Raw genomic sequence first — 26672 nt, forward strand, 5'->3', positions numbered from 1 at the left:
CCACTAAAATGTCATAATCTGCTCTGTAACCATTTTGCTTCCTTCTGAATTGGCGGCATGTGCTCCCGGCTCGCCGCTCCCCGAGGGCTGAGCAGCTGCGCATCGCTCAGCTCATCCAGTGTGACAGCCCGAAATCACAAGTGCAACAGCCCAGTCGTGGGAATTCATCATCGGTAAACACACATATCACTGAGCAATCGGCGGCTGAGTGGAATACAAGTCGAGCTGTGGTTGATGCAGTGAAAAAGACAACTACTCCCCGAATAGGGATCGTTGGATTGTGGGCTAATAGCCCGAGTGGCAGCCTGCCAGGTAGATGCACCTGCGGCTCTTAAACAGGCTGTGCCATCACTGCAGTTAAACCATTACATATGGCTTAAGAGTACCAAGAGAACCATTAACTCACAGCTGCTGAGAAACAACCACAACAATTTCATCTATTCTTACAGTGTTCCATATCAACACATTGTTCGTCCTGTAGCCATATAGTTATGATACACTAACCGTACCCCTTTGATTTCATCCATAGACTGTATATAAGAAGTGGACGTAGTCACCGTGATGTCATCCATTGGTTTGTGTGTGTTTGAGTGCCGTTTTGAAGCCTTGTGTCAACATTTGGCTGTTGAAGCCATTTGGTTTTTGGCTGTCGCCGTCTTGTTTTTTTTTTTAAACCAGAAGTAACACGAGAGGGTGGAGCTAAGTACAACTGAACGCTGAATTAGACATGTTTAGGCGACCAAAATAATTAACTTACATGAACTGAAAACACACTGTGAAAGGGTTAAAGTTGTAAGACTAAAACACAAAGACAACTCCCAGGCCGGACAACGCTGTGGTAGCGACATGTCAATCCAATGTAGCCATGATTTATGGTCTATTTGACTCTAAATGGAACCATAATTTATTAAATGAACATCATACTCTATTGAAGAAGACTTGAAACTAGTGATTGAGACCATAAACTCATGTTTACAATGTTTACTGAGGTAATAAATCAAATGAGAAGTAGGCTCATTTTCTCATAGACTTCTATACAATGAGATTTCTTTTTGCAACCAGAGGAGTCGCCCCCTGCTGGCTGTTAGAAAGAATGCAAGTTTAAAGCACTTCAGCATTGCCTTCACTTCTCAGACCCGGAGGTTGCTGCCTGGTCCCCACTGACTAGGATATGACATCCTTCCTCCATATTATTTAAATGGTGATGACGTTTGTCCAGTGGATTCTATACTTTTTTGAATAACTGCAACTCTTCATAGGAATGATGCCTCGCTTGCTCCGACAATATTTTGCACCTGAAAAACGAACAAGCCAGAAAGCGTGTCGCGTTACTATGACAACTAGCAACCATGGGCTTTCATGCCATTAGCTGCGGCACAAGTGCATATTTTATGGGGTTTATAATGAGGTGGTTTTTGATATTTAATGCTTTTTAGTTATGTATTTTTTGAAAAGGGTCATATTAAATGTAGTCGATGTAGACGTTGACTTGTTTTGAGCATATACTGTGTTGAAATGTTATTAAAAAGAAGAAAAAAATACAGTCCCCTTAGTCTATCCCATGACCTGCAGCACCCACTTTGGGAGCAATTGCACTAGTAAGTCTTCAAACTAATTTCTTATGAAGAGATCATTGTTGATTACTATCAACAATTTAAATCTAGTAGCTTTTATCTCAACTGTGTGTGACACAAAAAGCCAGTGATGTCTGATTCTATCGACTGACATGAACTCCTACCTGTTCACCCACTGAAAGCCACTCTGGGTTAAAAGCATCACACTCGATCAAACATGAATGTGTCGCACTGTTTGACAATAATCGAGACATGATGCTACAATATGATTTTTCCCAGAGTGAGTAGTTAATCAACAGTTTCCCGCTCCACTTGCCCTCTAAGGCGGGTCTCTGGAGCAGCACTGGTCACATCAGAGCTTAAACAGCGATGTGCCAGAGCTCTGACCTGTTCACCAGCTCTTTGGCCCTCGCTGCAATCCCAAGTGAAACATAATTTGTAACAGTCCAGCTATTTCTGTTTCAGCCACTCATCTGAAACAAATCCAGTAGCTCTGGGTGATACGCAGATACAGATGGTGCAACACGACTAACTGTTCTGTTAATTCATTCAGCTATGGCGTGTGTAGAAAAACAACCATCTACACTATGAAAATGTCAACAAAAATAATACAGAACTACTATATCTGCTGGTGACGAAGGCTTGAAGCTCCTCTCCACAGTACATCTCAGCCGACAAATGGATCCAGCGTGACAGCAGCCCGAGGTTGAACTCTCATCATGATCGGACGCTCAAAAGACTCTCATACATCCTGTCATCTGCTATCCAAGCCGCTATTAACACGGCTGTCGACATTACTCATCAGCTCAGATAAATGATGTGCAGCAAAGGCCACAGTTCACGGCCACTTCAGACTGTCAACAAACGTCTAAATCAATTCAGCTGGATGTCAAAAGACACAGAATTTCATGTTAAAACATTTCACTTTTGCCCTGCAAATCTATTATGAACAATCTATTATGTGCGTTTTATGAGATTATTTTCTCATAAATCAAAAGCTCAGAAACAAACAGATTTTTAAAATATCATAGAATTTAACTTTCTAGGCACGTACATTATTGCCACTGGTACATACTTTACATGTGCGCAAAGTCAGAGAATCGATAGTCGGTATTTCATATTGCACTTAAAATGGTTTTCTCAGATAATATTAATTTTAGGCAAGCACAACAAGAACTGATAATAGTGTGCATTCACTTCATCATCCACCTGCTATTAAAGTGAGAGGACTTGGATCCTACATTTCCCATAATGCAACTTAATAGCATCTTTTTGTTAGAGCCTCTGTGCCTGGCGAACGCCCATGTATTTGAAAGTCATAGCATGCATAGTGTCATTTCAAAATAAACTTCCGTGTTCATAGGAAACCATTTTCCGGCCCTTATATGCGTACAGTCTATTTTCAAAATAAACCTCCAACATAGGTTTACTTAGTTTTAAGGTTTACTTACGCAACCAACCTACTTGGTTAGGTTTATAGGAAAGATCGTGGTTTGGGTTAAAATAAGTATGTCTCTTACGTAAAATAACTACGCTTGTTTACGTACTGTAACTGGCATTAGTAAAGTACAGATGTTATGCTCCTCCACAGCCACAGAAGACACTGTTTTCACAGACTTAGTAGTTCTCAACATGACATGCAAACTGACCTTTATGTGTAAAAACAGTGCAGCGCTCCTTTAATAATTAGGATTTTAGGGCAAGAGCTACAGTACGAGTGGTGCATTCACTGTCTAGCTAAAGCTAAAAGGTAGTTACTGAGCCCTCATTCAATTTTGTACAACCTCGCTGGTATTCAGTGTGATCTTATCCATCCTAATAGTGCTTCTATTAAAGTCTGTCAAAGTTTTGCTATTGTAACTCTTTATATATGTTTTTTACTGTAACAGCGGGTCATTCAAAGTCTTGCCATCAGTTGGAAACTACAAAGTCAGTTGATTTCCGGGGTTATTTTGTCTACAGTGCTTTTAAAAACAGGTGAGTTGTGATTTGATAGCATCGGTTTGTTCTGAAATCAAACAACACTTCATAAATATCCGTGCTTACTTGCCTTCAGGTCCCCTGCTGTCCAGAAGAGGCAACTCAGAGAGACAGATGCTTTCAGCCATGCATTATTCACCACTTTAATTCCACAACCCTACAAAAGAGAAAACAGAGGAGATTGTGTTTATTTTATTCATCTCTTAAATCCACAAATAGATAGCTGCAAAATGTTGCTTGTTAAAGATTTATGAACAGGCATCAAATAGTGAATCTCTGCTAGTGTTGCGCTGAAAGGGTTATGACCAAAATCTGTAGTGTTTCTGTTCATCAGAAGTCACAACTCTCGGCCAATGAAGAGAAATTAAACTAAAAATCTTTTTCATATTTAAACTTTTTCAGGGTAAAATTAAATTTAACTGAAAGAAATCCTAAAATAAAATATCCGTTGTATTTTTATACCAACATACTTACTAATAGTTTGGCGTCTAAGTTTCAAAGCATCTGCTCCCCTCAGAGGAAATTCATTATAGGTGTACATATATCACTATAGAGATGAACATATGATAATATTAACCACCAACTCCTATCCACAAATTTATTTCAGTATTAAAAGGAAGGAGTTTCGCATTTTGGAAAATAGGTTTATTTGCGCTCTTTCTGAGAGTTCGATGAGAATATTGATACCATTCTCATAGTACAGAGCTGGAGACCGGAGGCGATTAGCCTAGCTTAGCATAAACACTGGAGGCAAGGGGAAACAGCTAGCCTAACTTTCTCTAAAGTTCAAAAATTCAGACTCCGCCATGTTACTCCGCCACGTTTCTACAGTAGCCCAGAACAGACAAACCAAACACTGGCTCTAGAGAGAGCCTTTCACATTTTTACGTTACCTAAAGGCCACCGTAATCCTCCGACATGCTTGTGAAACTACAGTACCGTGAACCGCTGAGTGCAAAACCATGGTACCGCCAGCCGCCGTCTGTCTTCAGCTGCTCCTAAAGTAGCATTATTATGGTAAGGACGGCCTCTGAGCGAGGCGAACAGCGTTACCACGGTTGTGCACTCGGCTCGGCGGCTCACGTTACCACAGTCTTGGAAAGGGAGGAGTGAGTGGAGGGGTATTCAGTTGGTTGCAATCTGCAACCACACCACTAGTTGCAACCAAATCCTACATACTGTGGAGTCAGGAGGCAATTAACCTAGCTTAGCATAAAAACTGGAGGCAGGAGGAAACAACTAACTCTCTCTAAACTATTTCTTGACAAACAACTAGCCTAGACGTCTCCCTACATCATTCTCAGTTGACACTGAAGCTGCAGTAGTGGTTGCAAGGATTGGTTAGCTTAAATATGCTCGTATTGATCAAAGACATTTTATTTCTGTAAGTCACCTTACAACAACAACATCCTGTACAGCGGCGTTGATCTTATTTACACTTGTTGCCATTTTCTTTGTCTTGTCTTTATGCTAAGCTAGGCTAATCACCTCCCGGCTCTAACGCACAGACACGAGGCTTGTGGAAAATCTTCTCATCTCACTCTTGGAAAACAAATTAAATTTTTCACAAAATGTATTTCTTTAATCAGTTACAGAATTAATATTAAAAAGTCAGCACATGATGTATAATAGGAACCCTTTCAGTGGTCAATGACATCATCTTGTGTATTGTTTTTTTTCTCTCTCTCAGGACATTTACCACTCTGACATGAGGAACAAGCCAAAATAATAAATAAATAAAAGCTGTCAGAGATGAGAGCCGGTCAAAGCCCTATTTCAAACTCAATTGTGTTTAAACTCATTCATACTGAGAGATTTCCAAACCCATCCTCTCCTGTAGACCGGAGTACTCTCCAAAAAATGCTTTGAGATTTAGAGGGAAGTGGCTGAACAGATTGTTATGTCACCATTAGGGAGCTGTAATAAAGTCATATTTCTTTTGCATTTTGCATGACTGGAGGGCCTTCCACTCTCGCCTGTCTGCTCCTCTCACATCAGCCTCCCTTAAGTGGAGCAGTTCTGGGCTGCAGGTTTTGCCTCGCTGCTGCCAGAGAGTGTCTGTGCCAGATAGCGTTGCATGATTACACTCAGCAGCGCACAATTTTGTAGACAGCGTTATAGCAGGAGAATAAAATATCTTAGGCCTCATTAAACGCCCACACATTTGGAAATTAGAGACCAGTTATTCATCATTGGGATGGGAATAGGGATATCAAAATTAAGTGGTTTATTTACAAGCTACAAGGAGATGGGCTGTTAATGAAAATGCTGTGTGATAACGAGCAAACCTTTGCTATAAACTCCCCATAAATCAACAGTGAAAGGGCAAATTAAACTTTAAAAATAGAATGTGCTTGTGTGGTGCTTTTAAATAACTGCAAGCTAAAATAATACAGAAAACATGTCCTATAGGTTTCCTTTTTTTGTTGCACCCTGGTGCCAGATTCACGAGCATCGCTTGCATGTGTCATAGTGTTGAGAGCAAAACTGGAAATGATTCTGATACTGATAAACAGTGACAATCAAGTGCATAAAATTCATTGTGTTTCCTCTGAGCTGTAAAACACTAAAGCTGTTCTGACAGATATTTCTTTGCCAGGAGCCGATGCAAACAGAACAATAATGTTTTCTGCTGTACATGTGAACGTGCTATAAAAGAGCATGCTGTCATGTTAATGTTCTTCATATATTTAGAAGTGGTTTCCTGAATATGTGGCCCAAAGTTTGCGTGGCTGCTCATGAATATTTGACCAGTTGCTGAATTAATAACAAATTCTTCATTGTCAGCTAGTAAATTATAAGGCAGCAACCGTCGTTATGTGGAAAATGTCCTCTCTGTCTGCTGCGTGAGGGTTGAAAATCTTTATCTTACAATAAATTTGTGAAATCTAAGAGAAAATTAATCATGTTAAATACTTAACTTAATCAAACTACCTCACTGGACTACCCGATATCACATTAAAACATGTAGTAGACCCGCCAGTCCACCAAAGGATAGTGTGTCAGTGTCACGTTTGTCTCGCGAGGCGGGAATATTACATGAGTATGAAGGTGCAGTACCAGTAGGGGGCAACAAAACCACTCACTTAGGTTTAGGCAACAAAACCACTAAGTTAGGTTTAGGAAAAACATCATGGTTGGACTTACAATAAGTACATAAACTGAGTAAAATACATACGAAATCATGTGAAATCGTCACTAAAGTAACTTACAAAACAAGGTTGAAAGACCTGTGTATGTTGTCATAAAATGCCAGCACACATGTCGTCTATGAAGGTTTATCTCAAAGCTTAATGTTCATAGCTATAGACCCCCTAATGGTCACACAAGGTAAGCATGTAAAGGTTTCACGAGGTGGGATCCATATCTCCTCAAAAATCCCTGCAGCCAAAAATGCTGCATTCAAGAGCAGCCTTCAGTATTATGGTGCAAGTATCTGGAACCACCTGGACGGGTCTACACAGCAACAAAATGCAGGCCTTCAAACAGAAAGCAGTGCACTTGATTAACAGACTATACTCTATGAAAAGCGTGGATTATCTAAGTACAAAAAACTGAATTGAATTTGTATTTTGCAAGACACAAATGCATCAGTCAATGTGGCATTATTCAAATTTCATGTCATGGACAATTGAAAAGCAATTAGATGACCCAAATTTTTCATCTTTAAAAAAAAAAGAATCATAGTACTAATTATGCAACTATCCGTGCACATCCTGTGAGGACGCCAATTGTTGCACCAAGACAAACAAGGATGGCAACCAGCAGCTTGCACTGTTTATATGCAGCGCAACACGGCCAAAAAAGGAGGAGTTCAGACTGTATAGTCTGTCCCCCTTGGGCGACACACAAGTGACGCCATCTGTCGTCCCCGTTAGTCGCAAATATCAAACATGTGCATGTTGAAATCTTTATAAGAATGACTGGCAGCCACTGGATCTGAAGAATCTGAACATACTGTATCACACGCTGTACGATTTTATCTGAAACAACTGACCCAGACTGGAACAGACCCGGTGCAACGTGGCCCCATTAGTCACGCACAAATAATATTCATAATCGGCTCAACAGTCAGGATGCGTTAGAATATTTCAGAGCAGATAAGAATTAATGAAAACAAAAAGGAAGAACTTGCAGCTTCAAGGCGCTCTGTGGGCTTCAAAAAGTCGACACCCTATTTCGGCAGCATGTAAACAAGTACAAATCGACCACTAATACTCTGCGGTTTGTAGTCCCCGACCTCAACAATCCTCATCTCTTTGATACAGACTCCTTAATGACTATAGTTAGCGATGAAAAAATGAATAGTGTTTGGAGTGTCAGGCCTGTATTACCCACTCTGTGATACCAAACGAATTGTTGAAGGATTCGATTACCGGCCTTTCTCAAGTGGGCATAGCTGCTGCTTTGGCTCTTCCTTGTGCCTCTCTGGGTTTGATTTGAGCCAAAAGAGCCACAGGATACAACTTCCAAGGCATTAGCATTCTCAGCAGTCACCCAAAAAAATTTCAGATCACACTAGTTTGAAGTGACAGGGTGCTTAAACTACAGTAGATGGGGGTGAGAAACAACCGCCGCATGCTAACTGCAAACACATTATGTAAGGAGCAGTGATAGGCTCGTGCCCTTTCATCTGCACAGTCTGTTTCTTACAGTATTTCCCAACACTATAGTGTTACGTCTCCTGGGTATGGACATGCATTAATGCCTTTTAAGCACTGTGAGTTTATGATGTGGTTCTATGCGATCGGCATACTGTGATGGAATGGCCGAGGAGTCCAACAATTGATCTTTAACTCATTGTCCAAGTGTTTTGTCTAACTCGGGCAAAACAAAGATAAGTAAAGATCCAGTGTTTAACTCAAGCTGGCCGTGTATCTGTACATTCGGCTTGTTTCCATTCAAATTCGTCTGATGGAAAACAGTCACTTTTATTATTATTAAAGCCTTACTCTGCCTGAAAAACAACTTAGATCATGCGCACACATGCACATTAATTCACCAGTGCTATGCAGGATATGCCGGCTCTATGTGGAAGTGTTCATATTTGCATATTTGTTCAAACTGAAGCCACTTTTAAAAGGTACAGCGTGTAGGATTTGGCGGCATCTAATGGTGTGGTTGCAGATTGCAACCAACTGAGTACCCCTCCGCTCACTCCTCTCTTTCCAAGACTGCTGTAACGTGAGCCGCCGAGCGCAAAACCATGGTAACGCCGTTTGTCTAATCCTTACCAATTACCATAATAACACTACTTTAGGAGCGACGGAAGTGGCGGTACCACGGTTTTGCACTCTGCGGCTCACGTTACCGCAGTTTCACAAGTGTGTCAGAGAACTACGGTGGCCTTCGAGTAACATAAAAAGGCGAAAGGCTCTCTCTAGAGCCAGTGTTTGGTTTGTCTGTTCTGGGCTACTGTAGAAACATGGCGGAGCAGCATGGTGAACTCCCAGAAGAGGACCCGCTCCCTATAAGAAGGACTCATTCTAAGCTAACAAAAACACATTGATTCTTAGTTTCAGGTGATTATACACTAAAGAAAACATAGTTATGAATATTATGTTCCATTTCTGCCAATAGATACCCTGATATGGCCCTTTAATGTACTAACATGAGAATCAATCTTCTCAAACTCTCAGAAAGAATGCAAAAAGACCTATTTTCTATAATGTGAAACCGGCCCTTTAACATCCTCAAGCCAGCCTTTTGATCATTTATAAATATGAAAAATGGATTTAAAATAATAATAATAATTTCTTCTTAATGAGTTTATTCCGGTTCACCAACGTTAACAGGAAATGTAAATGTCTGGCTCCTTGGAACGTCACAGTTTTTCAAATCTAGCTCTTCGAAAAAAAAATTGTAATTGAATAGGCCTGCACTTAATGTTACACTCTGTTCCTTTAAATATTTGTCAGATTTCTTTTTACAGTAGTATTTATTGAGAGTAAATCAGGACTTCCAAAGTTCATTTTAGTTCCACTTTTCAAACCACAATTATTTATATACTGTTTCAAGATTGTAGTCTTCTATTTGACTACTTCTGTTTTAGATTTTGTTTGAGTAGCTTTATTGTTTTACTGTGAAAACAATGCTTCTCTGCTGTTATACGCTTCTTCTCTTTTCTCCTGGGAGAACAAATTTCAAGCCCTGAAGAAGAAAACAAAGAAAAAGCTAATAATTATAGTTTAAGTTGTCATGGACAATAATAATTTCGAGGCTGCCTTCTATCGCTGTAAGAAGCTTCTTCAGTGACTTTGTTATTTGGAATATTGTTTGCCTTTTTGTGTGAAGCCATGCCCGCTGAGACGTCCCCTAAAATCCAACTGGAACGACTGTATCTTATTTTTTTCCGCCTTGCTCATATAACTACTGTTTCCACAATGTTTCAATCGAAATCCATTCATAACATTTTGAAACATCCTGTTTACAGGCAGCGTGGGCTGAAAACGGAGCCCCTGACTGACTCTCCAAATGAGAGTAATTTGGTGTAATTGCACCACGGGTGAAACCTTTGAAGACCCAGTTTGCTTTGTGACTGAAACAATGATGATTAGAGCTTGTTCACTTGTCAACGGCAAACAGGAGAACGATCACATTCAAAAAGCAGAACTTTCTATTGTGCAAAACTCAGTATCCCATATTAAATATTAGCTCATCATATCTAATCATCATAGTTAATCATATTTGGTTTATTTAGCACATTTCAAATAGCCATAATCATCTAACAGGCTGACCAAAAGGGGGATCGACTCGACCCAAGAATTTACATGTTAGCTGCAGGGTTTCAGTGACAAACAATATAGAGCGTGAGCGAACTTGAGGCTTGAAAGGCCACTGCTCACACCACATGATATAGATTACCTTTAGAGAAATCTGGGCACCTATTAACACCGCTGTTTGATCTCAGTGGCACAAATTGATCCAAGGTGAAGAAATTGTGGCGTAATTATGATTGATGATGACAAAAAGGGGAAATGATCTGTGCCTTTAAATTCTCAGAGGAAGTTGTTCCTTAGTTAGAAGTCCACAGTAGGAACTTTAGGAAGCTGTAATGAAATGTGAAGATTCAGCTGATGAATAGTTAAACATTTCTTTTATCATTATTATTATTTAGGTCACAATTACTGTAGTGTTTTTAAAGTGAGAGGGTGGTGAACTTCCTGGCTGGCAATAAGCATTTCTGTTGCTTAGATCTATAGCTTCGTAGAACATTTTGTGCACACTACAGTCCAACCGATAGTGGACTTTTGACGCTGATGCTTCGATATGTTAATTGATATGAGTTTAAAAGACACGGTCATAAAACACTGGAGGATTTTTTTTTAATCATTAATAATAAACACTGTTGATAAAGATCATTAAAAATTGTTTTTTGAAGTTGAGCTTGAAAATAGCCGTTCTCATCCCAACTCGTCGCATACTCATGCTTTGTCAGACCCCTCGGCGTCGCAGTAAACCCCGTGGTTAATGTTAATTAAACAAAAACACTTGCTTAGGTTTAGGCAACAAAACCCACTAAACCAGTTATGTTTAGGAAAAAAACAACATGGTTAGACTTAAAATGATTGTGAAAATGACACGAACGAACAGCTGATTGTAAAGTGAAAGTGAAACTTTACGCACGGGACACGAACAGCGGTCTCCTGGATGAAAGACCTGTGTTTGTTGGACCCATCCACCACCCCTTCCTCCCACCCACCCAGTGTGGGTTTTTCTTTTTTGATCTTTAAACTACTTCGTCACACTCTCTGAGTACTTCCTCTAAGTGTTTATGATTGCCGCGGATGGGTTTACATTTGTTAATTGAAAGCCTGGTGCGTTTCCTACAAGCACTAAAGGGAATTTTTTGTCAAATTTTCTAATCTAAAGAACTGTGACCAAGATATATATTGAGCAAGACTGAAGCCTTGATTATACTCCAGAACAGACGCGTTCACGGACAGCTGCGGACATCACGGATACATGGTAGTTCTGTTTATACTGTCCGCTTGGAGGACCCGCTCCACATGTGCAGTAGATCGCTACGCTACCACTTGTAGCTTAGTGGCACAACAAATTGCCATCCGCACAGAGCCTAGGCTTACACCCTCTGATGAAGAAATTTACGTCACACGGACCCTATAGCGGACCCTTGCAGATGCGCAAAGTATAACTTTGGCTAAAGATAAACCCTCTCTGGTGGACAAACATATCTTAAGATATTGCAGTACAGAAATGCCAGTTACTTATGAGCAGATACCGATATAGCTCATATTGGCCATTAATATCAGCTAATGGTGGGTCGAGCTCCAGTACACAGAGGGCAATTTAAACTACATGAAGGAAACTGGATACACTGTTTGTGCAGGAAATTGACAATATGGAGCACATTACACCCCGACGCACATCTGAAACACATTAATACAAGTACATTTAGGGTTATGGCCAAGCCCCATGGCCAAACATTAGTGTGAACGAGAGCACATTTCATAAAGGATCCTGCCTGTTAGCAGATGCATTAAAGTTCACACACTTTCATTGCTTACATCGAAAGAAAAGGAAGAAATTCACACTCAAAGCGGCCTGTTTATGTTATAGTTTGTCTGTTTCCTGCTCGCCGACTGTCTCAGGAGGAATATAATGTCAGTAGCCCAAATCTGTGACATATTTACGAATAAAAAAACATGTTTGAGACAAATAAAAAAACATGATTGCTTTTCATACTTTCCCCACAGAGACCTGAGCCTTCAACATTTTTGCCTCAGCCTCAATTGAGCAGGAAGGATTTTTATGATGGCAGGGGCATCTGTGACTCGGCGTCTAGAATAACTCTCTAAATAAAGAATAAAAGCAATCTGCTCTCCTTTCACTCAATGCACCTTTTTCCTTCCCTGTTGCCAGGGGGATGACCGAATGCATTTCATATGCAAGCGTCGCGCTCCACTGCCTCCTGAGCACAGAGCCGAATCATGTTCCACTTTAAAAGATGATAATTTTGCATTTTTAATGACCGGGCTGATGGCTTAAGTAAGTGAGTGCCGCTTACAAGGGAAGATGTGATGTTCTGGAAATCCTCCTCCACACACCTCCAACTCCTCGTCCTGGATAAGACGATCTCTCCTGCTGAGTGAAGGACGGAGATGTGACTCAAAAATGTTACATTTTATATAATTATGTCATTGTTGCACACACTAACTTGCTGCAGTGGAATCCATACAAGGAGATTCCTCAATCTCATGGCTGATTAGCCTGATGCCAAGATTATCTCTTGTTATTTTAAGGCAGATAATACAAGATTATGACTTAATGGGATCTGTGAAATCAGCTAGAAAACACCGGGGGGCCTCTCTCAAAGACAGATCTGCAAAATGCAGTTCATGCTAGTCAAACAGAAAGAATTGGTGAGGTGAAATAGTTGACCACAATCTCTATATCCAAAGGGAATATTTGACACATAAATCATCCGTGCAACCGCACATTAGGAGTTCACAGCTAGTGGAAATTACACAGCTTTTGAGCAATTTTTGGAAACACCTCCATGTAAATTCTGCACTTCCTAAGGGCTAGCCAGCTTCCCACTGTCGGGAAGCGAGGACTCGACTAGTCTCAGATACGAGCTAAGCGGTTTATAGCACAAATTCTACTCTTTTTTTTTAGGTAATTAGCTTCTGCTCAACGCTGTCATGTCCATAAGTGCAGCTGCTTTTGAAAAAACAGGGCAAGAAAACAAGAGGCCAAGCCTCCCCGGGGTCAGTGCCCACCGCAGCCGGGATTATGGCACCAAAGGAATCCTGGGAAGCGTGTATTGATTTGGCCTGACACTTGCTGCCACATTTAGCTTCGCCGCTGCTGACTCGCAAAGGCTTCAAGCAGTTATCTGCCATATTCTCTACTATCTTTAAAGAGCACTGAGAAATTACCTCATGCCACAGAAGACTTATCATCACGTAATTAGCTCGGTGCACCTAACGGCAGATCTCTTTTGACTGCTAATACGAGCTTAAAGTTCATGTGCAGAGGACTATGCTTAATTAACTTGTTAGCATGAGCATGCTGTGACGAAACGCTGGCCTTTAGAAACTGCATTTGTTTTACAAATTGTCTGGGTGCTGTATAGTGGGTCGGATATCTGCTGGATGCTGCAGACAACACTGATACATCAGTACAGAAATATACATTACCTCAACCAAGTGCTTGCCAATGCCTACTGTATATAATCATAAAGAGTTTAATAATGCTGTAGTTGCTTATGAGCGTTTATTGTATTGCAAGATTGGATATTTTGGTGGAAAACAAATGAAATACATCGTCAGTGAACATTTTACTGATGCATTCAATATGACAATCCTCATTATGTTAATAGGAAACATAATACAGACCGGATTAGTTAAAAACATTTTTTGATTTGTTGTATATAAATGTAGGAGACAGGGTTGTTGAGGGACACTGCTGTTGCACAACGCAACGCACAAATTAGAGGGGTAGTTTGGGTGTTTTGAAGTGCGGTTGTATGAGGTTCTTATCTATAGTCAGCGTGGTGAATCCGAACTAACCAAAGTCACAAAATAACACTAACCGATCGAGGCAGCGGTAGAACAGCAAGCCCCCGTGTTCTGAGTCTGGTTGCTTTGACGAGAGCATATATAACGTCTTCAGTTCCCTGTCTGACACATAGACTGTATAGCTCTCTCACGGCAAGGTAAAGCTGTGAAAATATTCTAAATATAGCGTACACTTGAGCTAATATTGATTTTTTTTTTTTTAGATGGACCTTTCTTTTAGGTGGCTAAAATACATTTCGCTGCCGGCCCCGTCCACAGCAGTACATTGCTTTGGTTTTCCCAAACTGGGGGCATCATCTACTGTAGGTTATACACCGAATATGGATAAGTATCTCATACAACCCCACTTTAAAACACCCAAACTATCCCTTTAAAATTTGCAAGCCAATTCATTACATTTAAAGTAATTGCAAATGTAACGGCAATAAGAAAAAATAAAAAGTATTTTTTATAAAAAAGATGTTTTATTGACGGTGGCCTTCTAAAGATTGATCACATTTGTCGGTGCACATTATAGTACAACATTGCACTAATAGAACAAACTAATTGTACAGTAGTTCGACAATAAAAACAAATCTCAATTCAATGGTTTACTTACAAGTTTCTTCTTCAATTTCAACGGCATCTCATGGTCTTCCTCGGAGTTCCGATAGTGGATGATGGCCCCCTTGGTCTTTGTCCGACCCAACATTGGCTCCTGGTCCATAACTCTGGCATCGTGCTGTGATGAACATTTAGGTCTTTGGTCAGGTGATGACAACTGAGCAAACTGCACCTGTTGAAAAAGACCATGAGATTAAGTTAAAAGCTCTGAAACATCAAGTAAGTGGACCTTAAAGGGGACCTATCATGCTCATTTCCAGGTTCATACTTGTATTTTGGATTTCTCCTAGAACATGTTTACATGCGTTAATGTTTAAAAAACACATTATTTTTCTCACAGTGTCTGTCTGAATATACCTGTATTCACCCTCTGTCTGAAACGCTCCGTCTCTTTAAGCCCCACTCCCGAAAAAGCCATAAACTACTACGGAAAAGTGAAACTGTCAGCTCAAAATTTTGTGTTGCACAAGCAGCCATCTTTAAGCTCTATATACGCTCTTGTTGTTGTGATTGTGATGTTCAGTGAAATTTCGTCCAGTGTCATGAGCAAATTTGACTCCTCACATGCCCGGCGTTCACATTTCTACTCAGCTGTAAACATCTCATCACCCGGTGTTTTCGCTCTGCATGATTTTGGGCGACCACTATGTGCAAAGAGCAACCCTTGGCAAATATTCGACTTGAATCATCCAACACTTTACCCTTTGGAGCACCCATTGGCTTTAAGTGGCCATCTTATTTTATTCATGTTACGGCACTTCTGCGCCCTTTAGCCTGGCACTCTCTTGGAGCAATAGTCTCAGCCCTTTTCCTCTCTGCAACTGTCAGCCAGATCTGTCTTTTTTTATTGCAATGTTTTCCATTTAATTTAATTCTCCGAGTAACAGTTGTACCATCACGAAGCATCTTCTTCTGCGTCTCTGTCAGCCACAAACGCAGTTGTGGGAGAGCGCTGGATGAAATGGGCAAAGACAGCTTCACAGTCGCCAGGGGTGTTATTCTAAGATCAGGCTGGAATCAGAAGTTTTGTCGGTTTCAGTTAACCAGGGCGCTGCTAAATGGCTTAAGCCAAGCATCAGTGCACCCGGCGAAGGCTCCGAGATATTGCCGCATGACAGCTAAAGTAGCTGGGTGCATCACGGACATGTACCCAGCCTAAAGAGCCCTCGGGCTTTCTCTTCTTCATGACTGACTTTTAAGTGTTTTATCCCTGGGACACAGCGATAATGTGCATTAAGATCAAGAACACTTATTTCAATTGTGCTTTATGTTTTATTCCGGCCTTAAATTCGGCAGTGTCTAGACTGTGCTTTGCTGAGAATAGCTCACATGGGGAGGATCGCATGACTGGAAGTATGCTAAAATTTGTCTTCGCTATCATCATTTTGTTGGCAAGAAGGAATTTGTTTTTTAAGCTGTTAAAAAGGCACAAGCAGAGCCAAATGATTTCATTCCATAAACATATGTTAATAGTATGAATATACACTATAGAGAGGAATTATCCTTCACTCAGTCTCTTGACACAGATATGTATACTGATCAATGACATATTGTGTGTCAGTGGTTTAAAGGATAAGGCTGGTGTTATTCACTTTTCAACGTCCCCAACCTGTCTGTGTCTCTCATCCCCAAGCCCATTGGTTCTACTTAAGACGTAAATATTTAAAAACGGATCACAAGTATATATAAAATGCTAAATCCTTTCCTAAAATAACTGGGCACTCTAGGTTACTCATACAGGATTAAATAGATTTGATGCTCTAATGAGTATTTACAGCAGCAGGGCAGTGTATGTGGAATCAACTCAAGATAAACTATGGTATTGTAATGAAGGTAACATGTCACCCAGTGTAACAATGTGGCCCACTGATGTGTTTTGGAGAATAATGGAGCTCAGAGGAATAAGCTGTATCAGGGTTTGGCCACACAGACAACAGGTAATGCTGTTGATTCTGAACGACCACTAGGGGGAAAAAAAAGATACTATTACAGCCACAAAGGAAACTATACTACTACAGCATTGCTTAAACTATGCAATACAACTTAAATCCTGATCCTGTGGAAACCACTAAAAGGCTGTCTGGGTTTCCTGGAACACCTGGTTCTGATATTAAAACACCAACAACTAAAATGTAGAGTACATACTGTATAAACCTGAAAACCAATCATGAGTGAAATCTATTCAGGCTATAAAATGTACATGTACTGTATTCTTAAAGGCTGTGGTAGACTCTCGAAGGTTCGAATTCCGGACGAAATGGTAAAATGGTGGCTTGAATAGTCTCCTAGACGGGGGCTGCGGTCGAATAGTAAAAAAAAACCATCCTATGTCTTTTCCAAACCACTTTTCCTTGACCGAGATGGAAAACTTCATGAGGTCAAGGGAAGATGTGAAGGAGAACTCTGACTGCATTTACACTAGATGGTTGTTTTTTTTAAAGGCAACTTCCATTGTGCCATAGTGTACAATCAAACAGCGATGGCTGATGTTATTGACGACCGAATGGTTCGTCGCTATAGATACTGTAGGATGGCATTATCTCCTTTCCTTTGGTAAAGAATGTTCCAGGCACTATGCTAAATGAGATAATAAAAGAAGCATTGAAACACCTTTCCTTAACTTTTGGCGAAATTCCTGTTTCAAGTTTTTTTGCAGTGTTGAGTAGCTCCTACATTTACCTTATGCATTGCATTGTGGGAACATTGTGTACATCAACAGCCCACTCAAAGATGAATTTTTTTTTTTTTTACTATGCATACTGAGTGTTGAGTACATTTAATTTTGTCACTTGTCCAGTGTGAACACACTATAAACTCAAAACCTACATACATTTAGTATGTGGTGAGGAGGCTTAGTGTGTTACTCCTCTACAGCGTTTGGAGCCCTCACACACTCCTGCACTCAGACACTAACGATGATGACATCAATTAAAGTCCATCTCAAAATTACAGTAATGCAACAATAAGAAACACACAAGAACATCCAACATCATTTCAAAGTCGTTCCAACAACAAGAACCACAGAATATAAAAGCAGTGTAATACAACACCTAATAATGTGCCAAAAATATTCCTACTCTCTGACACAATGAATTTAACTCCATGTAGGAAAGTATATCTATTAATATTCATACATTCATGGAAAGGCTCCAGTATTAGGTACATTACCTAACACACACACCTTCAAACTTGATCAATCAATCCCACAGCCCGGGAATCTTCTCATTTCAAATCTCATCAGAGCAACACATTGTTTGATGATTAGACTGATAGACAAAAATCATCTAGATTTGTCTTGTTGCTACTGTCAGCTTTACACCAAACCATACTTGAGTTATCTGTACAAACAATTGAGCCATGCTGCCATCCATACAGGCCCATGTGCTTCCAAACAGAGCACTGGAATATCACCAAGCTGTTCAAGACAACACTATCTTACCTGTAATGTAAGGAGACATGTGCATGCACTCCCAAAGTAAGACCCTTTTTTTTCTTTGAAAGAAGTTTGAAGACCTCAAGAGATCAACCCTCAACACATGGAAAGCTACTACTTCCTGGATAGTCATGCCCAGGTGGGCGTGAACAGGAACTCCAACCAATGAAGCCATTACACCCATCTAACCTTACAATTCAGTGCCATGTCCTACCTTAAAATCCTGTTTTAACAGAAAATACGTGATGTAAAAATGGTTTCTCAAACAATCTTTGCTCTTTTAAAAAAAAAAAAAACTTATAACAGGAATATGGTTAAATTTAAAATATAATATGGTGAACCAGGTATTATAAAGCCAAAATGGCAATATCACATCTTGTTTTTCTTCTTTTTTTTTTTAAACACAAAAAATAATAATAAAAGAATACAACTTTGTTTGGTATTATCCAAAGTGATGGTGTTTCATTTGTTTTCATATTTGGATTTTTTTTAAAGCAGTCTAATGTTTCAGTGCATCTCTATTGTGTGAACCTGGCCTGTTTCTGTTCACTCTAGAAGTACGAGATGAGACAAGATGGTGAATTAAGACCTTGCAATAAATCATTATATTGTATGGGCTCAGATTAACCACTATAACTAACTAATTAAAACTAATACATCATCATCACTAAACTAATAAATCATATGAGTACAAATCATTTTTACTCAGTTATGCTAGAGACGGGGAAGATATGTTTGGTAGATACACTGAAATACAAAGCGTCTGATGCAACTGATCCATATACTCATATGTTGTATTTTTAAAATTATTAATTTGGTGCACACATTCATGTCCATCTCGGGATTATTTGTAATAACTCTGGTGATCCCCTGACTTTTCATTTCACTCCACCACCCAGTCAAATTTTCTTTGGTTTATGGCCATAATACCTGCAAAACTAATACGTCTATGAGAAAATGAGCCTACTTCTCACTTGATTTATTCCCTCAGGAAACATTGTAAACATGACTTTAGGGTCTCAATCGCTAGTTTCAAGTCTTCTTCAAAACAGCAAGATGTTCATTTTAGTAAATTATGGATCCATTTAGAGTCAAATAGACCATAAAGCAGGGTATGCTTTAGGGCGTGGCTACGTTGTGATTGACAGGTCGCTACTTCGCCGTTGTCTGGTCCGTGTTTTCGTCTTAGAACTTTAACTCTTTCACAATGTGTTTTCAGTACATGAAAGTTAATTTTAACATTTTGGTCACCTAAAAATGTCTTATTCAGCGTTCGGTTTTATTTAGCTCCACCTTCTCGTGTCACTTGAGGCTTCAAAACGGTAGTCCACAAACCAATGGGCGACGTCACGGTGACTACGTCCACGTCTTATATACAATGTCTATGGGTCATACCCAGAAAGACATTTCACGCACAAATAAATGAGAGGAGTCTTCGACTTTATTAACCATTTCTTCTCTAACATTCCAGGCTACAACTATCAAAATGGTATGCCAAAGTTCACTGTTAAGAAACATGCTTACTCTTTGAAAATCAGAGGGCCTGTGCCGCCCCTATTCCACCAAGCAAAGGCCTATGACTTGACAAGGACTGAACCAGCAGATTCCATCTCCGTACCGATCTCCCCTTTGATCCCTCAGTATAAGAGAGTATCCGAGCGTTGTGGAAAATAAATCAAAACAAATGAACACAATCAAACTCAGGAGGAACATGTCAACAAACACGATTCTTCATCTGAGCCTGCAGGTCAAATTAAAGCCTGTGTGGCCTTGTTGTACGGTGACCTCTGACCGTCACGCTGAAGGAGAAACCCCAAATATACCAACAGTGCAACGCAACAAAGAAACTCTCCAATCCTCGACGTGCCTCCCAAGTTCATAAACACCAGTAGTCAATCAACCCGGACGCAGTCTTTTACTTTCAAAAGGAAGTGACTTTCACCAACCGGCAGCTGTATTTTCTATTGTTATATTCTGTTGTGGTTAGGGATCCCAGCACTATTAAAGTGGAATCACCTTAACCCAGTTGGACCAGCTTTTGTCATAGCTGAGGGGTTTTCTACAAGAACGATTGGTGGGGTTTTGTATACACTCACGCTCGACTGGTCGCATTATCTTTGCTTCACGTGTTCCCCCTCCAAGTTTGTTCAGGGTCTGTAACAAAGAAAGTGGCTTATTATCACCCACCGGAGGAGTTGTCTGCACATGTACGATTCGGTAATTGCTGCCGCTTAACAAGCAGACTGAATTGGACTTGACATTGAGCCATTATTAGGAAATGAAATGCTGTTTTTGCAATTATGGGAGTTTGGCAGGGCCCAGGGAATCTCCCCTTTAAGGATCGTAAAAAGAGAATTCAATTACAATCCACAAAGATGCAGAAGTGCTGTGTGATGTTTGAGAGTAAATTACAAGATGATGTTCAATAAACCTGGGTGTTATTTATGAATTAAAGGAGATTATGAGATGTTTTTTTCCACTGACATGGTCTTTTTTTCTGGAAGAGTTACTCAAACCAGACTGACTCTTGCTACTTTGTCTGCTAGAGGATCAAGAAGACTTGCTGATGTTCAAACATCGCTGTTAGCTACACAGAATCAGTGACAGCATTAGTACAATCCTGTCTTCATGGCAAGATGTTATAGCCTTTTCTAAAGTGTACACCTGTTGCAGGGAATTGGTTCTTGTGGCTGCTGTAAAGAAACAAAGAAGAAGGTGCAACCTTACAAATCAGTTCTACATGGAGATATCAACTGAGCTAATTAGTGTCCTCATACAGCAAAATAATAAGCATGTATCAAAACTTTTGCATTCTCGCTTTGCTGGCAGGTAAAATACTTATTAAATATTACATTTACTACAGTGATCCAGTTTGCACTTGCTAACATGGAAAGCTCCTTTGCGGAACTCAAAAGTAGAAAGAACTGAAGGAAGACTGCAATCTATATTTTATACTGTTAGAAAGCCTGCAGCTGTTAACAAGGAATACAATTTGTCTTTGAAATCGTCTTAAATACTGTTCCCCGCAGAGTCAGCTTCTACTGCTAATTCATTTCTACCGCTTGCATTTGTAAGAACAAACTCTGTATCTGTGCACAACTTTATTTGAAGTGCTGTTGTTGGGTGGAGGGAAAATACATTTGTTGTTTTATGTTTGAATGGAGTGACTGAATCTGCACTATATACTTTATCTCCCTCAAGTTGGTCTATCTTGCGACTTGGAGGGGTCCTGACCCCACTGAAAACACTGCTCTGTGTTCACTGTTCTGTGGCATATTTATGCATAATGATAAAATTCTTCAAATATCAGTTTTATAATTGTCTTACAGTGCTGACAGGAAAGACGTAAACTTAACAACAAAAACTGAAAGACATTGCTGGTTGATGGCATGTGCCACCAGGTTTGGTGGCACCCATTTTTTTTTATTTCTAAGCCTCTTAAAGGTGCAGTGTGGTTGCAGATTGCAACCAACTGAAACTTCTCCCGTGTGCCAAGTGTGTAGGAGAACTACGGTGGCCAACGCAAAAACATGAATGTCTCTATCTAGAGCCAGTGTTTGGTTTGTCCTTTCTGGGCTACTGTAGAAACATGGCGACCGGCTCCGTGAAGAGGACCCGCTCCGTATGTAGATATAAACGAAACCACTTCGATTCTTATTTTCAGGTGAAAATACACTAAAGAAAACATACTTATTACCTCCGCCAAGGCCAAGGGTCTTGAAGGTTATGTTTTCACCGGCGTTGGTTTGTTTGTTTGTTTGTTTGTTTGTTTGTTTGTTTGTTTGTTTGTTTGTCTGTCTGTTAGCAGGATTACTCCAAAAGTTCTCAATGGATTTGAATGAAATGTTTTGGAGGGGTGGGGTGTGGCACAATGAACAATGCATTAGATTTTGGTGGCGAATTTTTTTAAGGATTCGGATAAGCCAGAACATTAAGACCTCTGGGTATAACACAGGCGCAGTGTAACTGATGGCACGTTGATGACACATGACCCCGCCTTTTTCCTTCAGAGAGAGAGAGACAGAGAGAGAGCGGGTGAGGGGGGGGACAACTGTAGATTCGGCATTTTTTCAAATATATCTCTGTGAAGTTATAGTTGAGTTTGACCAAAGCACACTTGGTGATTGCTGGAAAGAGTAACAACGACAGTTTAGGTGAGTTTTATTTTGTTTCTGTCCAGTTTGAATGAAGTGTTCTACAATGCTCCGCTACGTACAGCTGATATCAACATAAACAAAAATACACGTGGATGATGGCGCAAGCTGAACGGAGAGGGGGGGCAATCGTATTCGGGCACCTTGGCAGAGGTCTGCGCTCTCCGAGTGCCATTCTAGTTAATATTATATTCAATTTCTGTCAATAGATTCCCTTAAATGTTCCACACTGTTCCTTTAATTACTATTTTAGATTATATTGAATTCATGAGGGAAGTGTTTTAACGCCTAAACCTCAACACAAACCAATCAGCATATTGTCCATTTACAGTAAAGCTAGTTGTTAATTTGTGATTCGCAAGATTTGCGGACAGAAATTAATGCATTAATATTTGTCTCTATCTAGATTTTATAACTTTTTCTCATCTTCAATACAGTATATTGTCCACTCTGTCTCTTCTATCGCCCTCTCTCCACTTTTCTTCCTCATTTAAAGCACTTTGTAACTTCTGTTCACAAGTGCTGAGTGCTATATAAATAAAGTTTGCTTGGTTCAAATTATGGTAAACCATCCAATTTTGTTTACAAATATTCAAAATAATGAAAAATAGTTTCATGCATTTAACACTTGCACACGTCGGTCATACATTCAAATCAGCTAATGAGAGAATAAAAAATGAATGAAATAAAAGTAGCCACTGCTGTGATATGGTGGCACTATATTAACATGGTGGACTAAGCGTTCATAAATAGTCATAGTTACAAACTGATCTTGAGTAGGACATAAGCGTATTAAAGCTCCTTTGAGAACAGCTTCACTGAACTGAAACGAGGCGTTTCTTACCTACTTGCCAGCAGCATGAAGCTAATACAACATGGCAGCTCAGGGCGGCTCTATGCTACTTTCTCAGCCTCAACAAGTAATTGGTGACCCAGCTGGCACCCCACCTGACATGGGCGGCTCGAGGAACCGGTCCCAGAAAAGCAAACAGGGTCAATCCTACGCGGGGATTGTCGTATGTTCACTAAAAAAGCATGTGACAAGTAAAACCAGTCATTCATACAGAGAGAGAGGCACCGGCCTGTTTGACACCGTGTTTGGTTTGGGTTCGACTTCAGACCCATCACTCTCCACCGTCTGTGGGAGGGATTGTGGCGGCACTAACGTCAAGTTTCAACATTCCTTAAAGAGGCTAATTTGTGGAGCAATAGAGCAACCTTTTCTTAGCTAACTGACATATACACTTCCTGCACCTGCACCTAAATGTGCAATTTTTCTAATAAAATCTCAGAATGTCACAAAAGATCCACCTGTGAGATTCGAAAAGAGCATATCAGATATCTTTAGACAGGCACTTGATGTGCAACTTTAAAGTCTTATGGCTCTCTTCATGCCAGATGTATGCTCGCAGCATTACACAGCTCATCATATATTCATTTGATTCTTAAGTGCATTCTCTACATCGAAGTAAATGGCTTTTGAATCAGGAGTAAACCCATTTTGTTCCTCTCATATAATGTGATTAAATGTAATCTGTAAGCATTGAGTCAATGTGCACATACTTACTATACATTTACTATACGATACGTATCATGATACAATGGTTACGATTCAATATGTTGTGAGGAAAACTGTCGTAGTATACAGATCACACCTGATCCTGATCTGCATTTGTCACAATCCCTGTAACATCCAACATCATACTGTAGCAGCACTTTTTGTGCAATCTGAGCCACTGTCTGCCACAAATCTTTGCATGTAATCTAATAATTAAAAACTGGATACAGTTTTTTGAGATCTCTACAGTATCACAAAACATAATATCGCCATACTCGAGAGTATTGATATTTTCTTACACCCCTAACGTACTGTAGCAACAAAAGACATAAAGAAACATTGTAAAGTAACTCTAAAGTGAGTGTATGGCTGATTCATAAAATTACTATGTGCAAAGAAAAACAGGAGAAAGTAAATTTCTACTTAAGTTTTCAACCAGCTAACCAGTGCAGACTCTGTATCGTGTCCTGTTGTTCTCAAGATCTTTATACAGACACTACAGGGAAAGAAAATGCAAAACAATGGACCTAGAAACAGAAAGAACTAGAGACCATCTTGCGTCTTACCAGCCGCCAAATCGGGCCAGGGGTGTAAAGTGGGGGGGGCCAATTAGGGATGCACCGGTCTGAATATTTCAGTCCCGATACCGATAGCAATATCTGGGCTTTGGCTTAAAATAATAAATTGTACACCAGCAACTTGGTAAAAAATCTTCAAAATGAACAGGAATTACAGTTCAAGTATAAACCTTTTAAAAGCAGCAACAAATTGGTCAAAACTTAAAGAGGGATTAAAATTCCAGTACAAAAACGTATATTGTATATACATATAGAACTAGAATGGCACTCGGAGAGCGCAGACAGATTTTTTTTTATGTTGAGATCAGCTGTACGTAGCGGAGCATCGTAAAACATTTCATTCAAACTTGACAGAAACTAAATAAAATTCACCTAAACCGTCGTTGTTACTCTTTCCAACAATCACCAAGTGTGCTTTGGTCGAACTCAACTGTAATTTCACCAAGTTTAATGTTAAAGAAACGCCGAATCTACAATTGTAGAACAACAGCGTGACCAGTTCTCGATAGTCGAGACCAAGACTATTACGAGTTCAACAAGACACGAGACCAAGACGAGTTCAAGACTTCAAAAAAGTGGACTTGAGAGACCAAGACCGGACCCAAGTACTCCAGCCCTGTGCCATGATGGTAAAAACATCTATCTCTGGTATTACGATAAGATGCCTATGTATACAAACACTGTCAGTTGCTAGCCTGTTACACAATCTGGCCTCTTCAAACAGTCCAAACTTAAAACCACACCTCATCAGTCCTCACCGGTAGAACCACTTTGGCACAGTTGAGGTTCATTCTTGAGCTCGGAAGCAACAGTTCGGCAAAATAAAAAAAATCTCAACACAAGGCTTACAACACTTACTCGCCCTATATACTGTATGTACAACCACCTGTTATCACGTGAGCGAAATGCCTAAACAATCTCTATGGCAACTGAGCAACACTGTCAGCTGAGGAAGGTTACAAGATGAGGCTGAAAGGACTCTGTTGTACCTTTAATATTACCTCCGCTACTATACCATGAGGGAGATTGTCCTCCCAGCCATGACAATACCAATTTCCAGGCACCGTAATGCCTTTACAGTATATAATGAATGCTTGTATGTTATGGAAAAAGCCATTGTTGATGCCATCTGACAGTCTCTTTATGTGTTAGTGGGGCAATGTACAGTATTATCCAGCTCTAATGTAGATGGAGGTCTCTCCTCTGCTGTTTGGCTGAGCGGGTTTGATGCCAAATCATGTGTTTGTGTTTTGTAAATCCCCTGAGAAGCCTGGTATTTTTTTCACTGACTCGTCATGGATCAACTAGTTCACCGAGCAGACTTTTCTCTCTACGATTGTGCAATAGTATTCCTCGACCTTTGTGCGGGGGCAATTTCCTTTTCCCATGCTTCTTTCATGACCTTACAGAAAAAGCTGGTTTGTTTATAAGATTTGGGACTTCACTGGACCCCGAGGCTGGCAACGCTCTTGCACACTTACACTCCATTTTGTACTACTTTTCATTGTGGCGATCTTGTGTCCGCTTGGCTTTACTAAGGTGAACTTGCGTTGTTGTTGTTGTGGTGGTTGATTTTTAGCTGCATGTGACAAATGTGGCTTTGCTCTTTATCTTTTTCTTATATTCTCAATTCTATCAAGCAGATCCTCCAGTGTGGTTGCAGTACAACACACTCACACCCTCTTTTTCTGCCTCTTGAGCCCCGTTTCACCAAGAAGTTCCTGGTAATTTTAGTCCCAGGACTACTTTTCAAGGAACTAAAAGATTCCTTCAGCCCAATGTTTTCTGCGTTTCCATAGCGGTTGAAAAAAATAGGTTTAATCGTACTGCGACGACATTAACTGCTGCATAGTATTTACTGATGCACGTTGGATGCAAACTCCATCCTGAAAGTTCCTGTACTTTCAGAAAATACTACCCCCCCCCCCCCCGACCAGGTCCTTTTTGGGGGGGCAAAAAGTCCCCAGAAAATGTCCCTGGAGCTTAATTTAGACCCTGGTCCCTGTGGTCGAAACACAATGAGTTCCTCAAAAGGTTCCTGGTTCTGGGGGAAAGTTCCTGCGGTGGAAAAGGGGCTTTTTGTCAGTTCTCGACTTGGTACTTAGCGTGCTACTTTCCTTTTTTAATAGATCCCGCAAATAGACCTATTCTATTTGGCAATCATAAACGATATCCCCGTGTTTAGTTAGTTGTTTCCTTTCTTGTCTGTCATTATTTTGTAGATCTAGTGGTTTTAAGGCTATAGAAG

At 40.2% G+C, this 26672-nt stretch overlaps 1 long non-coding RNA gene across 1 annotated transcript in view; it reads right to left on the minus strand.

The window, feature by feature from the left end:
• LOC141760327 (uncharacterized) overlaps positions 1-18291 on the minus strand; it is a 40501-nt gene extending 22210 nt beyond the window's left edge. The window contains exons 1-4 of the long non-coding RNA XR_012592331.1: positions 18141-18291; positions 14697-14873; positions 12583-12659; positions 3621-3711 (exon numbers count right to left, since the gene is read on the minus strand). This is a non-coding gene — a long non-coding RNA (uncharacterized LOC141760327). The remainder of the gene's footprint in view (positions 1-3620; positions 3712-12582; positions 12660-14696; positions 14874-18140) is intronic.
• Between the last annotated feature and the right edge of the window lie 8381 nt (positions 18292-26672).

This window comes from Sebastes fasciatus, chromosome 22 (assembly GCF_043250625.1).
Source record: "Sebastes fasciatus isolate fSebFas1 chromosome 22, fSebFas1.pri, whole genome shotgun sequence".
Taxonomy (NCBI): Eukaryota; Metazoa; Chordata; class Actinopteri; order Perciformes; family Sebastidae; genus Sebastes; species Sebastes fasciatus.